This window comes from Pseudophryne corroboree, chromosome 3, assembly GCF_028390025.1.
Source record: "Pseudophryne corroboree isolate aPseCor3 chromosome 3, aPseCor3.hap2, whole genome shotgun sequence".
NCBI classification, from domain to species: Eukaryota; Metazoa; Chordata; class Amphibia; order Anura; family Myobatrachidae; genus Pseudophryne; species Pseudophryne corroboree.
The window spans coordinates 115,382,614-115,394,938 of NC_086446.1; the positions used below are offsets into that span (position 1 = coordinate 115,382,614).

A 12,325-nucleotide genomic window follows, 5' to 3' on the forward strand; every position below is an offset into this window, starting at 1 on the left:
ACAGAACGGTGTTGGCAGTATAAAAATATCTACAGCACCTTGTATTCCCAGGTGGTCTCCCATCCAAGTACTAACCAGGCCCAACACTGCTTAGCTTCCAAGATCAGATGAGATTGGGCGCATCCAGTGTGGTGTGGCTGTAGATGAGCTTTGTGATTTCTGTTAGAACTTTTCTACTTCTAACTACTGGTTCATAAATGAATACGTTTGAAAATGGAATGCATCAACAGAACGGTGTTGGCAGTATAAAAATATCTACAGCACCTTGTATTCCCAGGTGGTCTCCCATCCAAGTACTAACCAGGCCCAACACTGCTTAGCTTCCAAGATCAGATGATATTGGGCGTATCCAGTGTGGTGTGGCTGTAGATGAGCTTTGTGGTTTCTGTTTGAACTTTTCTACTTCTAACTACTGGTTCATAAATGAATACATTTGAAAATTGAATGCATCAACAGAACGGTGTTGGCAGTATAAAAATATCTACAGCACCTTGTATTCGCAGGTGGTCTCCCATCCAAGTACTAACCAGTCCCAACACTGCTTAGCTTCCAAGATCAGATGAAATTGGGCGTATCCAGTGTGGTGTGGCTGTAGATGAGCTTTATGGTTTCTGTTAGACCTTTTCTACTTCTAACTACTGGTTCATAAATGAATACGTTTTAAAATGGAATGCATCAACAGAACGGTGTTGGCAGTATAAAATTATCTACAGCACCTTGCATTCCCAGGTGGTCTCCCATCCAAGTACTAACCAGTCCCAACACTGCTTAGCTTCCAAGATCAGATGAGATTGGGCGTATCCAGTGTGGTGTGGCTGTATATGAGCTTTATGGTTTCTGTTAGAACTTTTCTACTTCTAACTACTGGTTCATAAATGAATACGTTTGAAAATGGAATGCATCAACAGAATGGTGTTGGCAGTATAAAAATATCTACAGCACCTTGTATTCCCAGGTGGTCTCCCATCCAAGTACTAACCAGGCCCAACACTGCTTAACTTCCAAGATATGATGAGATTGGGCGTATCAAGTGTGGTGTGGCTGTAGATGAGCTTTGTGATTTCTGTTAGAACTTTTCTACTTCTAACTACTGGTTCATAAATGAATACGTTTGAAAATGGAATGCATCAACAGAACGGTGTTGGCAGTATAAAAATATCTACAGCACCTTGTATACCCAGGTGGTCTCCCATCCAAGTACTAACGAGGCCCAACACTGCTTAGCTTCCAAGATCAAATGAGATTGGGCGTATCCAGTGTGCTGTAGCTGTAGATGAACTTTGTGGTTTCTGTTAGAACTTTTCTACTTCTAACTACTGGTTCATAAATGAATACATTTTAAAATGGAATGCATCAACAGAACGGTGTTGGCAGTATAAAATTATCTACAGCACCTTGTATTCCAAGGTGGTCTCCCATCCAAGTACTAACCAGGCCCAACACTGCTTAGCTTCCAAGATCAGATGAGATTGGGCGTATCCAGTGTGGTGTGGCTGTAGATGAGCTTTATGGTTTCTGTTAGAACTTTTCTACTTCTAACTACTGGTTCATAAATGAATACGTTTGAAAATGGAATGCATCAACAGAACGGTGTTGGCAGTATAAAAATATCTACAGCACCTTGTATTCCCAGGTGGTCTCCCATCCAAGTACTAACCAGGCCCAACACTGCTTAGCTTCCAAGATCAGATGAGATTGGGCGTATCCAGTGTGGTGTGGCTGTAGATGAGCTTTATGGTTTCTGTTAGAACTTTTCTACTTCTAACTACTGGTTCATAAATGAATACGTTTGAAAATGGAATGCATCAACAGAACGGTCTACGTAGTATAAAAATATCTACAGAACCTTGTTTTCCCAGGTGGTCTCCCATCCAAGTACTAACCTGGCCCAACACTGCTTAGCTTCCAAGATCAGATGAGATTGGGCGTATCCAGTGTGGTGTTGCTGTAGATGAACTTTCTGGTTTCTGTTAGAACTTTTCTACTTCTAACTACTGGTTCATAAATGAATACGTTTTAAAATGGAATGCATCAACAGAACGGTGTTGGCAGTATAAAATTATCTACAGCACCTTGTATTCCCAGGTGGTCTCCCATCCAAGTACTAACCAGGCCCTACACTGCTTAGCTTCCAAGATCAGATGAGATTGGGCATATCCAGTGTGGTGTGGCTGTAGAAGAGTTTTATGGTTTCTGTTAGTACTTTTCTACTTCTAACTACTGGTTCATAAATGAATACGTTTGAAAATGGAATGCATCAACAGAACGGTGTTGGTAGTATAAAAATATCTACAGCACCTTGTATTCCCAGGTGGTCTCCCATCCAAGTACTAACCAGGCCCAACACTGCTTAGCTTCCAAGATCATATGAGATTGGGCGTATCCAGTGTGGTGTGGCTGTAGATGAGCTTTATTGTTTCTGTTAGAACTTTTCTACTTCTAACTACTGGTTCATAAATGAATACGTTTGAAAATGGAATGCATCAACAGAACGGTGTTGGTAGTATAAAAATATCTACAGCACCTTGTATTCCCAGGTGGTCTCCCATCCAAGTACTAACCAAGCCCAACACTGCTTAGCTTCCAAAATCAGATGAGATTGGGCGTATCCAGTGTGGTGCGGCTGTAGATGAGCTTTGTGGTTTCTGTTTGAACTTTTCTACTTCTAACTACTGGTTCATAAATGAATACATTTGAAAATTGAATGCATAAACAGAACGGTGTTGGCAGTATAAAAATATCTACAGCACCTTGTATTCCCAGGTGGTCTCCCATCCAAGTACTAACCAAGCCCAACACTGCTTAGCTTCCAAGATCAGATGAGATTGGGCGTATCCAGTGTGGTGTGGCTGTAGATGAGCTTTGTGGTTTCTGTTAGAACTTTTCTACTTCTAACTACTGGTTCATAAATGAATACGTTTGAAAATGGAATGCATCAATAGAACGGTGTTGGCAGTATAAAAATATCTACAGCACCTTGTATTCCCAGGTGGTCTCCCATCCAAGTACTAACCAGGCCCAACACTGCTTAGCTTCCAAGATCAGATGAGATTGGGCATATCCAGTGTGATGTGGCTGTAGATGAACTTTGTGGTTTCTGTTAGAACTTTTCTACTTCTAACTACTGGTTCATAAATGAATACGTTTTAAAATGGAATGCATCAACAAAACGGTGTTGGCAGTATAAAATTATCTACAGCACCTTGTATTCCCAGATGGTCTCCCACCCAAGTACTAACCAGTCCCAACACTGCTTAGCTTCCAAGATCAGATGAGATTGGGCGTATCCAGTGTGGTGTGGCTGTAGATGAGCTTTATGGTTTCTGTTAGAACTTTTCTACTTCTAACTACTGGTTCATAAATAAATACGTTTGAAAATGGAATGCATCAACAGAATGGTGTTGGCAGTATAAAAATATCTACAGCACCTTGTATTCCCAGGTGGTCTCCCATCCAAGTACTAACCAGGCCCAACACTGCTTAACTTCCAAGATATGATGAGATTGGGCGTATCCAGTGTGGTGTGGCTGTAGATGAACTTTGTGGTTTCTATTAGAACTTTTCTACTTCTAACTACTGGTTCATAAATGAATACGTTTGAAAATGGAATGCATCAACAGAACGGTGTTGGTAGTATAAAAATATCTACAGCACCTTGTATTCCCAGGTGGTCTCCCATCCAAGTACTAACCAGGCCCAACACTGCTTAGCTTCCAAGATCAGATGAGATTGGGCGTATCCAGTGTGGTGTGGCTGTAGATGAGCTTTGTGGTTTCTATTTGAACTTTTCTACTTCCAACTACTGGTTCATAAATGAATACATTTGAAAATTGAATGCATCAACAGAACGGTGTTGGCAGTATAAAAAGATCTACAGCACCTTGTATTCCCAGGTGGTCTCCCATCCAAGTACTAACCAGACCCAACACTGCTTAGCTTCCAAGATCAGATGAGATTGGGCGTATCCAGTGTGGTGTGGCTGTAGATGAGCTTTGTGGTTTCTGTTAGAACTTTTCTACTTCTAACTACTGGTTCATAAATGAATAGGTTTGAAAATGGAATGCATCAACAGAACGGTGTTGGCAGTATGAAAATATCTACAGCACCTACGTATTCCCAGGTGGTCTCCCATCCAAGTACTAACCAGACCCAACACTGCTTAGCTTCCAAGATCAGATGAGATTGGGCATATCCAGTGTGGTGTGGCTGTAGAAGAGCTTTATGGTTTCTGTTAGTACTTTTCTACTACTAACTACTGGTTCATAAATGAATACGTTTGAAAATGGAATGCATCAACAGAACGGTGTTGGTAGTACAAAAATATCTACAGCACCTTGTATTCCCAGGTGGTCTCCCATCCAAGTACTAACCAGGCCCAACACTGCTTAGCTTCCAAGATCAGATGAGATTGGGCGTATCCAGTGTGGTGTGGCTGTAGATGAGCTTTGTGGTTTCTATTTGAACTTTTCTACTTCCAACTACTGGTTCATAAATGAATACATTTGAAAATTGAATGCATCAACAGAACGGTGTTGGCAGTATAAAAATATCTACAGCACCTTGTATTCCCAGGTGGTCTCCCATCCAAGTACTAACCAGACCCAACACTGCTTAGCTTCCAAGATCAGATGAGATTGGGCGTATCCAGTGTGGTGTGGCTGTAGATGAGCTTTGTGGTTTCTGTTTGAACTTTTCTACTTCTAACTACTGGTTCATAAATGAATACATTTGAAAATTGAATGCATCAACAGAACGGTGTTGGCAGTATAAAAATATCTACAGCACCTTGTATTCCCTGGTGGTCTCCCATCCAAGTACTAACCAGACCCAACACTGCTTAGATTCCAAGATCAGATGAGATTGGGCATATCCAGTGTGGTGTGGCTGTAGATGAGCTATATGGTTTCTGTTAGAACTTTTCTACTTCTAACTACTGGTTCATAAATGAATACGTTTGAAAATGGAATGCATCAACAGAACGGTGTTGGCAGTATAAAAATATATACAGCACCTATGTATTCCCAGGTGGTCTCCCATCCAAGTACTGACCAGGACCAACACTGCTTAGCTTTCAAGATCAGATGAGATTGGGCATATCTAGTGTGGTGTGGCTGTAGAAGAGCTTTATGGTTTCTGTTAGTACTTTTCTACTTCTAACTACTGGTTCATAAATGAATACGTTTGAAAATGGAATGCATCAACAGAACGGTGTTGGTAGTATAAAAATATCTACAGCACCTTGTATTCCCAGGTGGTCTCCCATCCAAGTACTAAGCAGGCCCAACACTGCTTAGCTTCCAAGATCAGATGAGATTGGGCGTATCCAGTGTGGTGTGGCTGTAGATGAGCTTTGTGGTTTCTGTTTGAACTTTTCTACTTCTAACTACTGGTTCATAAATGAATACATTTGAAAATTGAATACATCAACAGAACGGTGTTGGCAGTATAAAAATATCTACAGCACCTTGTATTCCCAGGTGGTCTCCCATCCAAGTACTAACCAGACCCAACACTGCTTAGCTTCCAAGATCAGATGAGATTGGGCGTATCCAGTGTGGTGTGGCTGTAGATGAGCTTTATGGTTTCTGTTAGAACTTTTCTACTTCTAACTACTGGTTCATAAATGAATACGTTTGAAAATGGAATGCATCAACAGAACGGTGTACGTAGTATAAAAATATCTACAGCACCTTGTTTTCCCAGGTGGTCTCCCATCCAAGTACTAATCAGGCCCAACACTGCTTAGCTTCCTAGATCAGATGAGATTGGGCGTATCCAGTGTGGTGTGGCTGTAGATAAGCTTTGTGGTTTCTGTTAGAACTTTTCTACTTCTAACTACTGGTTCATAAATGAATACGTTTGAAAATGGAATGCATCAACAGAACGGTGTTGGCAGTATAAAAATATCTACAGCACCTATGTATTCCCAGGTGGTCTCCCATCCAAGTACTGACCAGGACCAACACTGCTTAGCTTTCAAGATCAGATGAGATTGGGCATATCCAGTGTGGTGTGGCTGTAGAAGAGCTTTATGGTTTCTGTTAGTACTTTTCTACTTCTAACTACTGGTTCATAAATGAATACGTTTGAAAATGGAATGCATCAACAGAACGGTGTTGATAGTATAAAAATATCTACAGCACCTTGTATTCCCAGGTGGTATCCCATCCAAGTACTAACCAGGCCCAACACTGCTTAGCTTCCAAGATCAGATGAGATTGGGCGTATCCAGTGTGGTGTTGCTGTAGATGAACTTTCTGGTTTCTGTTATAACTTTTCTACTTCTAACTACTGGTTCATAAATGAATACGTTTGAAAATGGAATGCATCAACAGAACGGTGTTGGCAGTATAAAAATATCTACAGCACCTTGTATTCCCAGGTGGTCTCCCATCCAAGTACTAACCAGGCCCAACACTGCTTAGCTTCCAAGATCAGATGAGATTGGGCGTATCCAGTGTGGTGTGGCTGTAGATGAGCTTTGCAGTTTCTGTTAGAACTTTTCTACTTCTAACTACTGGTTCATAAATGAATACATTTTAAAATGGAATGCATCAACAGAACGGTGTTGGCAGTATAAAATTATCTACAGCACCTTGTATTCCCAGGTGTTCTCCCATCCAAGTACTAACCAGGACCAACACTGCTTAGCTTCCAAGATCAGATGAGATTGGGCATATCCAGTGTGGTGTGGCTGTAGATGAGCTTTGTGGTTTCTGTTATAACTTTTCTACTTCTAACTACTGGTTCATAAATGAATACGTTTGAAAATGGAATGCATCAACAGAACGGTGTTGGCAGTATAAAAATATCTACAGCACCTTGTATTCCCAGGTGGTCTCCCATCCAAGTACTAACCAGGCCCAACACTGCTTAGTTTCCAAGATCAGATGAGATTGGGCGTATCCAGTGTGGTGTGGCTGTAGATGAGCTTTGCAGTTTCTGTTAGAACTTTTCTACTTCTAACTACTGGTTCATAAATGAATACATTTGAAAATGGAATGCATCAACAGAACAGTGTTGGCAGTATAAAAATATCTACAGCACCTTGTATTCCCAGGTGGTCTCCCATCCAATTACTAACCAGGCCCAACACTGCTTAGCTTCCAAGATCAGATGAGATTGGGCGTATCCAGTGTGGTGTGGCTGTAGATAAGCTTTGTGGTTTCTGTTAGAACTTTTCTACTTCTAACTACTGGTTCATAAATGAATAAGTTTTAAAATGGAATGCATCAACAGAACGGTGTTGGCAGTATAAAATTATCTACAGCACCTAGTATTCCCAGGTGGTCTCCCATCCAAGTACTAACCAGGCCCAACACTGCTTAGCTTCCAAGATCAGATGAGATTGGGCGTATCCAGTGTGGTGTGGCTGTAGAAGAGCTTTATGGTTTCTGTTAGTACTTTTCTACTTCTAACTACTGGTTCATAAATGAATAAGTTTGAAAATGGAATGCATCAACAGAACGGTGTTGGTAGTATAAAAATTTCTACAGCACCTTGTTTTCCCAGGTGGTCTCCCATCCAAGTACTAACCAGGCCCAACACTGCTTAGCTTACTAGATCAGATGAGATTGGGCGTATCCAGTGTGGTGTGGCTATAGATGAGCTTTGTGGTTTCTGTTAGAACTTTTCTACTTCTAACTACTGGTTCATAAATGAATACGTTTGAAAATGGAATGCATCAACAGAACGGTGTTGGCAGTATAAAATTATCTACAGCACCTATGTATTCCCAGGTGGTCTCCCATCCAAGTACTAACCAGGCCCAACACTGCTTAGCTTCTAAGATCAGATGAGATTGGGCATATCCAGTGTGGTGTGGCTGTAGAAGAGCTTTATGGTTTCTGTTAGTACTTTTCTACTTCTAACTACTGGTTCATAAATGAATACGTTTGAAAATGGAATGCATCAACAGAACGGTGTTGGTAGTATAAAAATATCTACAGCACCTTGTATTCCCAGGTGGTCTCCCATCCAAGTACTAACCAGGCCCAACACTGCTTAGCTTCCAAGATCAGATGAGATTGGGCGTATCCAGTGTGGTGTTGCTGTAGATGAACTTTCTGGTTTCTGTTAGAACTTTTCTACTTCTAACTACTGGTTCATAAATGAATACGTTTTAAAATGGAATGCATCAACAGAACGGTGTTGGCAGTATAAAATTATCTACAGCACCTTGTATTCCCAGGTGGTCTCCCATTCAAGTACTAACCAGGCCCAACACTGCTTAGCTTCCAAGATCAGATGAGATTGGGCATATCCAGTGTGGTGTGGCTGTAGAAGAGCTTTATGGTTTCTGTTAGTACTTTTCTACTTCTAACTACTGGTTCATAAATGAATACGTTTGAAAATGGAATGCATCAACAGAACGGTGTTGGTAGTATAAAAATATCTACAGCACCTTGTATTCCCAGGTGGTCTCCCATCCAAGTACTAACCAGGCCCAACACTGCTTAGCTTCCAAGATCAGATGAGATTGGGCGTATCCAGTGTGGTGTGGCTGTAGATGATCTTTGTGGTTTCTGTTAGAGCTTTTCTACTTCTAACTACTGGTTCATAAATGAATAAGTTTGAAAATGGAATGCATCAACAGAACGGTGTTGGCAGTATAAAAATATCTACAGCACCTTGTATTCCCAGGTGGTCTCCCATCCAAGTACTAACCAGGCCCAACACTGCTTAGCTTCCAAGATCAGATGAGATTGGGCGTATCCAGTGTGGTGCGGCTGTAGATGAACTTTGTGGTTTCTGAAGGAACTTTTCTACTTCTAACTACTGGTTCAAAATTGAATACGTTTTAAAATGGAATGCATCAACAGAACGGTGTTGGCAGTATAAAAATATCTACAGCACCTTGTATTCCCAGGTGGTCTCCCATCCAAGTACTAACCAGGGCCAACACTGCTTAGCTTCCAAGATCAGATGAGCTTGGGCGTATCCAATGTGGTGTGGCTATAGATGAACTTTGTGGTTTCTGTTAGAACTTTTCTACTTCTAACTACTGGTTCATAAATGAAAACGTTTTAAAATGGAATGCATCAACAGAACGGTGTTGGCAGTATAAAAATATCTACAGCACCTTGTATTCCCAGGTGGTCTCCCATCCAAGTACTAACCAGGCCCAACACTGCTTAGCTTCCAAGATCAGATGAGATTGGGCGTACCCAGTGTGGTGTGGCTGTAGATGAGCTTTGTGGTTTCTGTTAGAACTTTTCTACTACTAACTACTGGTTCATAAATGAATACGTTTGAAAATGGAATGCATCAACAGAACGGTGTTGGCAGTATGAAAATATCTACAGCACCTTGTATTGCCAGGTGGTCTCCCATCCAAGTACTAACCAGACCCAACACTGCTTAGTTTCCAAGATCAGATGAGATTGGGCGTATCCAATGTGGTGTGGCTGTAGATGAACTTTGTGGTTTCTGTTAGAACTTTTTTACTTCTAACTACTGGTTCATAAATGAATACATTTGAAAATTGAATGCATCAACAGAACGGTGTTGGCAGTATAAAAATATCTACAGCACCTTGTATTCCCAGGTGGTCTCCCATCCAAGTACTAACCAGACCCAACACTGCTTAGCTTCCAAGATCAGATGAGATTGGGCATATCCAGTGTGGTGTGGCTGTAGATGAGCTATATGGTTTCTGTTAGTACTTTTCTACTTCTAACTACTGGTTCATAAATGAATACGTTTGAAAATGGAATGCATCAACAGAACGGTGTACGTAGTATAAAAATATCTACAGCACCTTGTATTCCCAGGTGGTCTCCCATCCAAGTACTAACCAGGCCCAACACTGCTTAGCTTCCAAGATCAGATGAGATTGGGCGTATCCAGTGTGGTGTGGCTGTAGAAGAGCTTTATGGTTTCTGTTAGTACTTTTCTACTTCTAACTACTGGTTCATATATGAATACGTTTGAAAATGGAATGCATCAACAGAACGGTGTACGTAGTATAAAAATATCTACAGCACCTTGTATTCCCAGGTGGTCTCCCATCCAAGTACTAACCAGGCCCAACACTGCTTAGCTTCCAAGATCAGATGAGATTGGGCGTATCCAGTGTGGTGTGGCTGTAGATGACCTTTGTGGTTTCTGTTAGAACTTTTCTACTTCTAACTACTGGTTCATAAATGAATAGGTTTGAAAATGGAATGCATCAACAGAACGTTGTTGGCAGTATAAAAATATCTACAGCACCTTGTATTCCCAGGTGGTCTCCCATGCAAGTACTAACCAGGCCCAACACTGCTTAGCTTCCAAGATCAGATGAGATTGGGCGTATCCAGTGTGGTGTTGCTGTAGATGAACTTTCTGGTTTCTGTTAGAACTTTTCTACCTCTAACTACTGGTTCATAAATGAATAAGTTTTAAAATGGAATGCATCAACAGAACGGTGTTGGCAGTATAAAATTATCTACAGCACTTAGTATTACCAGGTGGTCTCCCATCCAAGTACTAACCAGGCCCAACACTGCTTAGCTTCCAAGATCAGATGAGATTGGGCGTATCCAGTGTGGTGTGGCTGTAGAAGAGCTTTATGGTTTCTGTTAGTACTATTCTACTTCTAACTACTGGTTCATAAATGAATAAGTTTGAAAATGGAATGCATCAACAGAACGGTGTTGGTAGTATAAAAATTTCTACAGCACCTTGTATTCCCAGGTGGTCTCCCATCCAAGTACTAACCAGGCCCAACACTGCTTAGCTTCCTAGATCAGATGAGATTGGGCGTATCCAGTGTGGTGTGGCTGTAGATGAGCTTTGTCGTTTCTGTTAGAACTTTTCTACTTCTAACTACTGGTTTATAAATGAATATGTTTGAAAATGGAATGCATCAACAGAACGGTGTTGGTAGTATAAAAATATCTACAGCACCTTGTATTCCCAGGTGGTCTCCCATCCAAGTACTAACCAGGCCCAACACTGTTTAGCTTCCAAGATCAGATGAGATTTGGCGTATCGAGTGTGGTGTGGCTGTAGATGAGCTTTGCAGTTTCTGTTAGAACTTTTCTACTTCTAACTACTGGTTCATAAATGAATACATTTGAAAATGGAATGCATCAACAGAACGGTGTTGGCAGTATAAAAATATCTACAGCACCTTATATTCCCAGGTGGTCTCCCATCCAAGTACTAACCAGGCCCAACACTGCTTAGCTTCCAAGATCAGATGAGATTGGGCGTATCCAGTGTGGTGTGGCTGTAGATGAGCTTTATGGTTTCTGTTAGAACTTTTCTACTTCTAACTACTGGTTCATAAATGAATACGTTTGAAAATGGAATGCATCAACAGAACGGTGTACGTAGTATAAAAATATCTACAGCACCTTGTTTTCCCAGGTGGTCTCCCATCCAAGTACTAATCAGGCCCAACACTGCTTAGCTTCCTAGATCAGATGAGATTTGGCGTATCGAGTGTGGTGTGGCTGTAGATGAGCTTTGCAGTTTCTGTTAGAACTTTTCTACTTCTAACTACTGGTTCATAAATGAATACGTTTGAAAATGGAATGCATCAACAGAACGGTGTTGGCAGTATAAAAATATCTACAGCACCTATGTATTCCCAGGTGGTCTCCCATCCAAGTACTGACCAGGACCAACACTGCTTAGCTTTCAAGATCAGATGAGATTGGGCATATCCAGTGTGGTGTGGCTGTAGAAGAGCTTTATGGTTTCTGTTAGTACTTTTCTACTTCTAACTACTGGTTCATAAATGAATACGTTTGAAAATGGAATGCATCAACAGAACGGTGTTGATAGTATAAAAATATCTACAGCACCTTGTATTCCCAGGTGGTATCCCATCCAAGTACTAACCAGGCCCAACACTGCTTAGCTTCCAAGATCAGATGAGATTGGGCGTATCCAGTGTGGTGTTGCTGTAGATGAACTTTCTGGTTTCTGTTAGAACTTTTCTACTTCTAACTACTGGTTCATAAATGAATACATTTTAAAATGGAATGCATCAACAGAACGGTGTTGGCAGTATAAAAATATCTACAGCACCTTGTATTCCCAGGTGGTCTCCCATCCAAGTACTAACCAGGCCCAACACTGCTTAGCTTCCAAGATCAGATGAGATTGGGCGTATCCAGTTTGATGTTGCTGTAGATGAACTTTCTGGTTTCTGTTAGAACTTTTCTACTTCTAACTACTGGTTCATAAATGAATAAGTTTTAAAATGGAATGCATCAACAGAACGGTGTTGGCAGTATAAAATTATCTACAGCACCTAGTATTCCCAGGTGGTCTCCCATCCAAGTACTAACCAGGCCCAACACTGCTTAGCTTCCAAGATCAGATGAGATTC

At 41.1% G+C, this 12,325-nt stretch overlaps 38 non-coding genes and 17 pseudogenes across 38 annotated transcripts in view; all 55 read right to left on the reverse strand.

Annotated features, from left to right (window-relative positions):
* Positions 1–26: 26 nt before the first annotated feature.
* On the reverse strand, positions 27–145 carry LOC134901151 (5S ribosomal RNA). The gene has a single exon (XR_010174644.1). It is a non-coding gene; the product is annotated as a 5S ribosomal RNA (ribosomal RNA).
* A 107-nt stretch (positions 146–252) lies between these two features.
* On the reverse strand, positions 253–371 carry LOC135069130 (5S ribosomal RNA). The gene has a single exon (XR_010255319.1). It is a non-coding gene; the product is annotated as a 5S ribosomal RNA (ribosomal RNA).
* Positions 372–478: 107 nt separating this feature from the next.
* Positions 479–597, reverse strand: LOC134889751 (5S ribosomal RNA; annotated as a pseudogene).
* A 107-nt stretch (positions 598–704) lies between these two features.
* Positions 705–823, reverse strand: LOC134889043 (5S ribosomal RNA; annotated as a pseudogene).
* Positions 824–930: 107 nt separating this feature from the next.
* Positions 931–1,049, reverse strand: LOC134884644 (5S ribosomal RNA). The gene has a single exon (XR_010168784.1). It is a non-coding gene; the product is annotated as a 5S ribosomal RNA (ribosomal RNA).
* A 107-nt stretch (positions 1,050–1,156) lies between these two features.
* Positions 1,157–1,275, reverse strand: LOC134891604 (5S ribosomal RNA; annotated as a pseudogene).
* A 107-nt stretch (positions 1,276–1,382) lies between these two features.
* LOC135061333 (5S ribosomal RNA) lies at positions 1,383–1,501 on the reverse strand. Its single transcript, XR_010247717.1, has one exon. It is a non-coding gene; the product is annotated as a 5S ribosomal RNA (ribosomal RNA).
* Positions 1,502–1,608: 107 nt separating this feature from the next.
* On the reverse strand, positions 1,609–1,727 carry LOC134894717 (5S ribosomal RNA). Its single transcript, XR_010171817.1, has one exon. It is a non-coding gene; the product is annotated as a 5S ribosomal RNA (ribosomal RNA).
* Positions 1,728–1,834: 107 nt separating this feature from the next.
* LOC135069896 (5S ribosomal RNA) lies at positions 1,835–1,953 on the reverse strand. The gene has a single exon (XR_010256076.1). It is a non-coding gene; the product is annotated as a 5S ribosomal RNA (ribosomal RNA).
* Positions 1,954–2,060: 107 nt separating this feature from the next.
* Positions 2,061–2,179, reverse strand: LOC135065483 (5S ribosomal RNA). Its single transcript, XR_010251764.1, has one exon. It is a non-coding gene; the product is annotated as a 5S ribosomal RNA (ribosomal RNA).
* A 107-nt stretch (positions 2,180–2,286) lies between these two features.
* On the reverse strand, positions 2,287–2,405 carry LOC135058928 (5S ribosomal RNA). Its single transcript, XR_010245350.1, has one exon. It is a non-coding gene; the product is annotated as a 5S ribosomal RNA (ribosomal RNA).
* Positions 2,406–2,512: 107 nt separating this feature from the next.
* On the reverse strand, positions 2,513–2,631 carry LOC134885434 (5S ribosomal RNA). The gene has a single exon (XR_010169548.1). It is a non-coding gene; the product is annotated as a 5S ribosomal RNA (ribosomal RNA).
* A 107-nt stretch (positions 2,632–2,738) lies between these two features.
* Positions 2,739–2,857, reverse strand: LOC134902187 (5S ribosomal RNA). The gene has a single exon (XR_010175659.1). It is a non-coding gene; the product is annotated as a 5S ribosomal RNA (ribosomal RNA).
* Positions 2,858–2,964: 107 nt separating this feature from the next.
* On the reverse strand, positions 2,965–3,083 carry LOC135066161 (5S ribosomal RNA). Its single transcript, XR_010252416.1, has one exon. It is a non-coding gene; the product is annotated as a 5S ribosomal RNA (ribosomal RNA).
* Positions 3,084–3,190: 107 nt separating this feature from the next.
* LOC134884456 (5S ribosomal RNA) lies at positions 3,191–3,309 on the reverse strand. Its single transcript, XR_010168603.1, has one exon. It is a non-coding gene; the product is annotated as a 5S ribosomal RNA (ribosomal RNA).
* A 107-nt stretch (positions 3,310–3,416) lies between these two features.
* Positions 3,417–3,535, reverse strand: LOC135067633 (5S ribosomal RNA). Its single transcript, XR_010253844.1, has one exon. It is a non-coding gene; the product is annotated as a 5S ribosomal RNA (ribosomal RNA).
* A 107-nt stretch (positions 3,536–3,642) lies between these two features.
* On the reverse strand, positions 3,643–3,761 carry LOC134894728 (5S ribosomal RNA). The gene has a single exon (XR_010171818.1). It is a non-coding gene; the product is annotated as a 5S ribosomal RNA (ribosomal RNA).
* Positions 3,762–3,868: 107 nt separating this feature from the next.
* LOC135058867 (5S ribosomal RNA) lies at positions 3,869–3,987 on the reverse strand. The gene has a single exon (XR_010245291.1). It is a non-coding gene; the product is annotated as a 5S ribosomal RNA (ribosomal RNA).
* A 107-nt stretch (positions 3,988–4,094) lies between these two features.
* On the reverse strand, positions 4,095–4,214 carry LOC134889810 (5S ribosomal RNA; annotated as a pseudogene).
* A 107-nt stretch (positions 4,215–4,321) lies between these two features.
* On the reverse strand, positions 4,322–4,440 carry LOC134894739 (5S ribosomal RNA). Its single transcript, XR_010171819.1, has one exon. It is a non-coding gene; the product is annotated as a 5S ribosomal RNA (ribosomal RNA).
* A 107-nt stretch (positions 4,441–4,547) lies between these two features.
* LOC135062171 (5S ribosomal RNA) lies at positions 4,548–4,666 on the reverse strand. The gene has a single exon (XR_010248526.1). It is a non-coding gene; the product is annotated as a 5S ribosomal RNA (ribosomal RNA).
* Positions 4,667–4,773: 107 nt separating this feature from the next.
* On the reverse strand, positions 4,774–4,892 carry LOC134888168 (5S ribosomal RNA; annotated as a pseudogene).
* Positions 4,893–4,999: 107 nt separating this feature from the next.
* Positions 5,000–5,119, reverse strand: LOC134896732 (5S ribosomal RNA; annotated as a pseudogene).
* Positions 5,120–5,226: 107 nt separating this feature from the next.
* Positions 5,227–5,345, reverse strand: LOC135061101 (5S ribosomal RNA). Its single transcript, XR_010247493.1, has one exon. It is a non-coding gene; the product is annotated as a 5S ribosomal RNA (ribosomal RNA).
* Positions 5,346–5,452: 107 nt separating this feature from the next.
* On the reverse strand, positions 5,453–5,571 carry LOC135062172 (5S ribosomal RNA). Its single transcript, XR_010248527.1, has one exon. It is a non-coding gene; the product is annotated as a 5S ribosomal RNA (ribosomal RNA).
* Positions 5,572–5,678: 107 nt separating this feature from the next.
* LOC135067664 (5S ribosomal RNA) lies at positions 5,679–5,797 on the reverse strand. The gene has a single exon (XR_010253875.1). It is a non-coding gene; the product is annotated as a 5S ribosomal RNA (ribosomal RNA).
* A 107-nt stretch (positions 5,798–5,904) lies between these two features.
* On the reverse strand, positions 5,905–6,024 carry LOC134894141 (5S ribosomal RNA; annotated as a pseudogene).
* A 107-nt stretch (positions 6,025–6,131) lies between these two features.
* On the reverse strand, positions 6,132–6,250 carry LOC135064710 (5S ribosomal RNA). Its single transcript, XR_010251012.1, has one exon. It is a non-coding gene; the product is annotated as a 5S ribosomal RNA (ribosomal RNA).
* Positions 6,251–6,357: 107 nt separating this feature from the next.
* LOC134894750 (5S ribosomal RNA) lies at positions 6,358–6,476 on the reverse strand. The gene has a single exon (XR_010171820.1). It is a non-coding gene; the product is annotated as a 5S ribosomal RNA (ribosomal RNA).
* A 107-nt stretch (positions 6,477–6,583) lies between these two features.
* LOC134890408 (5S ribosomal RNA) lies at positions 6,584–6,702 on the reverse strand (annotated as a pseudogene).
* A 107-nt stretch (positions 6,703–6,809) lies between these two features.
* On the reverse strand, positions 6,810–6,928 carry LOC135064840 (5S ribosomal RNA). The gene has a single exon (XR_010251137.1). It is a non-coding gene; the product is annotated as a 5S ribosomal RNA (ribosomal RNA).
* A 107-nt stretch (positions 6,929–7,035) lies between these two features.
* On the reverse strand, positions 7,036–7,154 carry LOC135066098 (5S ribosomal RNA). Its single transcript, XR_010252356.1, has one exon. It is a non-coding gene; the product is annotated as a 5S ribosomal RNA (ribosomal RNA).
* Positions 7,155–7,261: 107 nt separating this feature from the next.
* LOC134902028 (5S ribosomal RNA) lies at positions 7,262–7,380 on the reverse strand. The gene has a single exon (XR_010175506.1). It is a non-coding gene; the product is annotated as a 5S ribosomal RNA (ribosomal RNA).
* A 107-nt stretch (positions 7,381–7,487) lies between these two features.
* Positions 7,488–7,606, reverse strand: LOC134892674 (5S ribosomal RNA; annotated as a pseudogene).
* Positions 7,607–7,713: 107 nt separating this feature from the next.
* On the reverse strand, positions 7,714–7,833 carry LOC134891020 (5S ribosomal RNA; annotated as a pseudogene).
* Positions 7,834–7,940: 107 nt separating this feature from the next.
* Positions 7,941–8,059, reverse strand: LOC135059944 (5S ribosomal RNA). The gene has a single exon (XR_010246339.1). It is a non-coding gene; the product is annotated as a 5S ribosomal RNA (ribosomal RNA).
* Positions 8,060–8,166: 107 nt separating this feature from the next.
* Positions 8,167–8,285, reverse strand: LOC135068512 (5S ribosomal RNA). Its single transcript, XR_010254710.1, has one exon. It is a non-coding gene; the product is annotated as a 5S ribosomal RNA (ribosomal RNA).
* Positions 8,286–8,392: 107 nt separating this feature from the next.
* On the reverse strand, positions 8,393–8,511 carry LOC134894763 (5S ribosomal RNA). Its single transcript, XR_010171822.1, has one exon. It is a non-coding gene; the product is annotated as a 5S ribosomal RNA (ribosomal RNA).
* Positions 8,512–8,618: 107 nt separating this feature from the next.
* LOC135061366 (5S ribosomal RNA) lies at positions 8,619–8,737 on the reverse strand. The gene has a single exon (XR_010247749.1). It is a non-coding gene; the product is annotated as a 5S ribosomal RNA (ribosomal RNA).
* Positions 8,738–8,844: 107 nt separating this feature from the next.
* Positions 8,845–8,963, reverse strand: LOC134890382 (5S ribosomal RNA; annotated as a pseudogene).
* Positions 8,964–9,070: 107 nt separating this feature from the next.
* On the reverse strand, positions 9,071–9,189 carry LOC135059491 (5S ribosomal RNA). The gene has a single exon (XR_010245892.1). It is a non-coding gene; the product is annotated as a 5S ribosomal RNA (ribosomal RNA).
* Positions 9,190–9,296: 107 nt separating this feature from the next.
* LOC134893665 (5S ribosomal RNA) lies at positions 9,297–9,415 on the reverse strand (annotated as a pseudogene).
* A 107-nt stretch (positions 9,416–9,522) lies between these two features.
* LOC135067022 (5S ribosomal RNA) lies at positions 9,523–9,641 on the reverse strand. The gene has a single exon (XR_010253252.1). It is a non-coding gene; the product is annotated as a 5S ribosomal RNA (ribosomal RNA).
* A 107-nt stretch (positions 9,642–9,748) lies between these two features.
* LOC135059548 (5S ribosomal RNA) lies at positions 9,749–9,867 on the reverse strand. The gene has a single exon (XR_010245950.1). It is a non-coding gene; the product is annotated as a 5S ribosomal RNA (ribosomal RNA).
* Positions 9,868–9,974: 107 nt separating this feature from the next.
* Positions 9,975–10,093, reverse strand: LOC134894775 (5S ribosomal RNA). Its single transcript, XR_010171825.1, has one exon. It is a non-coding gene; the product is annotated as a 5S ribosomal RNA (ribosomal RNA).
* Positions 10,094–10,200: 107 nt separating this feature from the next.
* LOC135066245 (5S ribosomal RNA) lies at positions 10,201–10,319 on the reverse strand. The gene has a single exon (XR_010252499.1). It is a non-coding gene; the product is annotated as a 5S ribosomal RNA (ribosomal RNA).
* A 107-nt stretch (positions 10,320–10,426) lies between these two features.
* Positions 10,427–10,545, reverse strand: LOC134887372 (5S ribosomal RNA; annotated as a pseudogene).
* A 107-nt stretch (positions 10,546–10,652) lies between these two features.
* LOC135070924 (5S ribosomal RNA) lies at positions 10,653–10,771 on the reverse strand. The gene has a single exon (XR_010257071.1). It is a non-coding gene; the product is annotated as a 5S ribosomal RNA (ribosomal RNA).
* Positions 10,772–10,878: 107 nt separating this feature from the next.
* On the reverse strand, positions 10,879–10,997 carry LOC134888143 (5S ribosomal RNA; annotated as a pseudogene).
* A 107-nt stretch (positions 10,998–11,104) lies between these two features.
* On the reverse strand, positions 11,105–11,223 carry LOC135058472 (5S ribosomal RNA). Its single transcript, XR_010244901.1, has one exon. It is a non-coding gene; the product is annotated as a 5S ribosomal RNA (ribosomal RNA).
* Positions 11,224–11,330: 107 nt separating this feature from the next.
* Positions 11,331–11,449, reverse strand: LOC134892573 (5S ribosomal RNA; annotated as a pseudogene).
* Positions 11,450–11,556: 107 nt separating this feature from the next.
* Positions 11,557–11,676, reverse strand: LOC134894142 (5S ribosomal RNA; annotated as a pseudogene).
* Positions 11,677–11,783: 107 nt separating this feature from the next.
* LOC135064711 (5S ribosomal RNA) lies at positions 11,784–11,902 on the reverse strand. The gene has a single exon (XR_010251013.1). It is a non-coding gene; the product is annotated as a 5S ribosomal RNA (ribosomal RNA).
* Positions 11,903–12,009: 107 nt separating this feature from the next.
* Positions 12,010–12,128, reverse strand: LOC134887370 (5S ribosomal RNA; annotated as a pseudogene).
* A 107-nt stretch (positions 12,129–12,235) lies between these two features.
* The window catches only part of LOC135064602 (5S ribosomal RNA), a 119-nt gene continuing 29 nt past the window's right edge, over positions 12,236–12,325 (reverse strand). Inside the window, exon 1 of the ribosomal RNA XR_010250908.1 lies at positions 12,236–12,325. This exon is cut by the window's right edge and continues 29 nt beyond it. This is a non-coding gene — a ribosomal RNA (5S ribosomal RNA).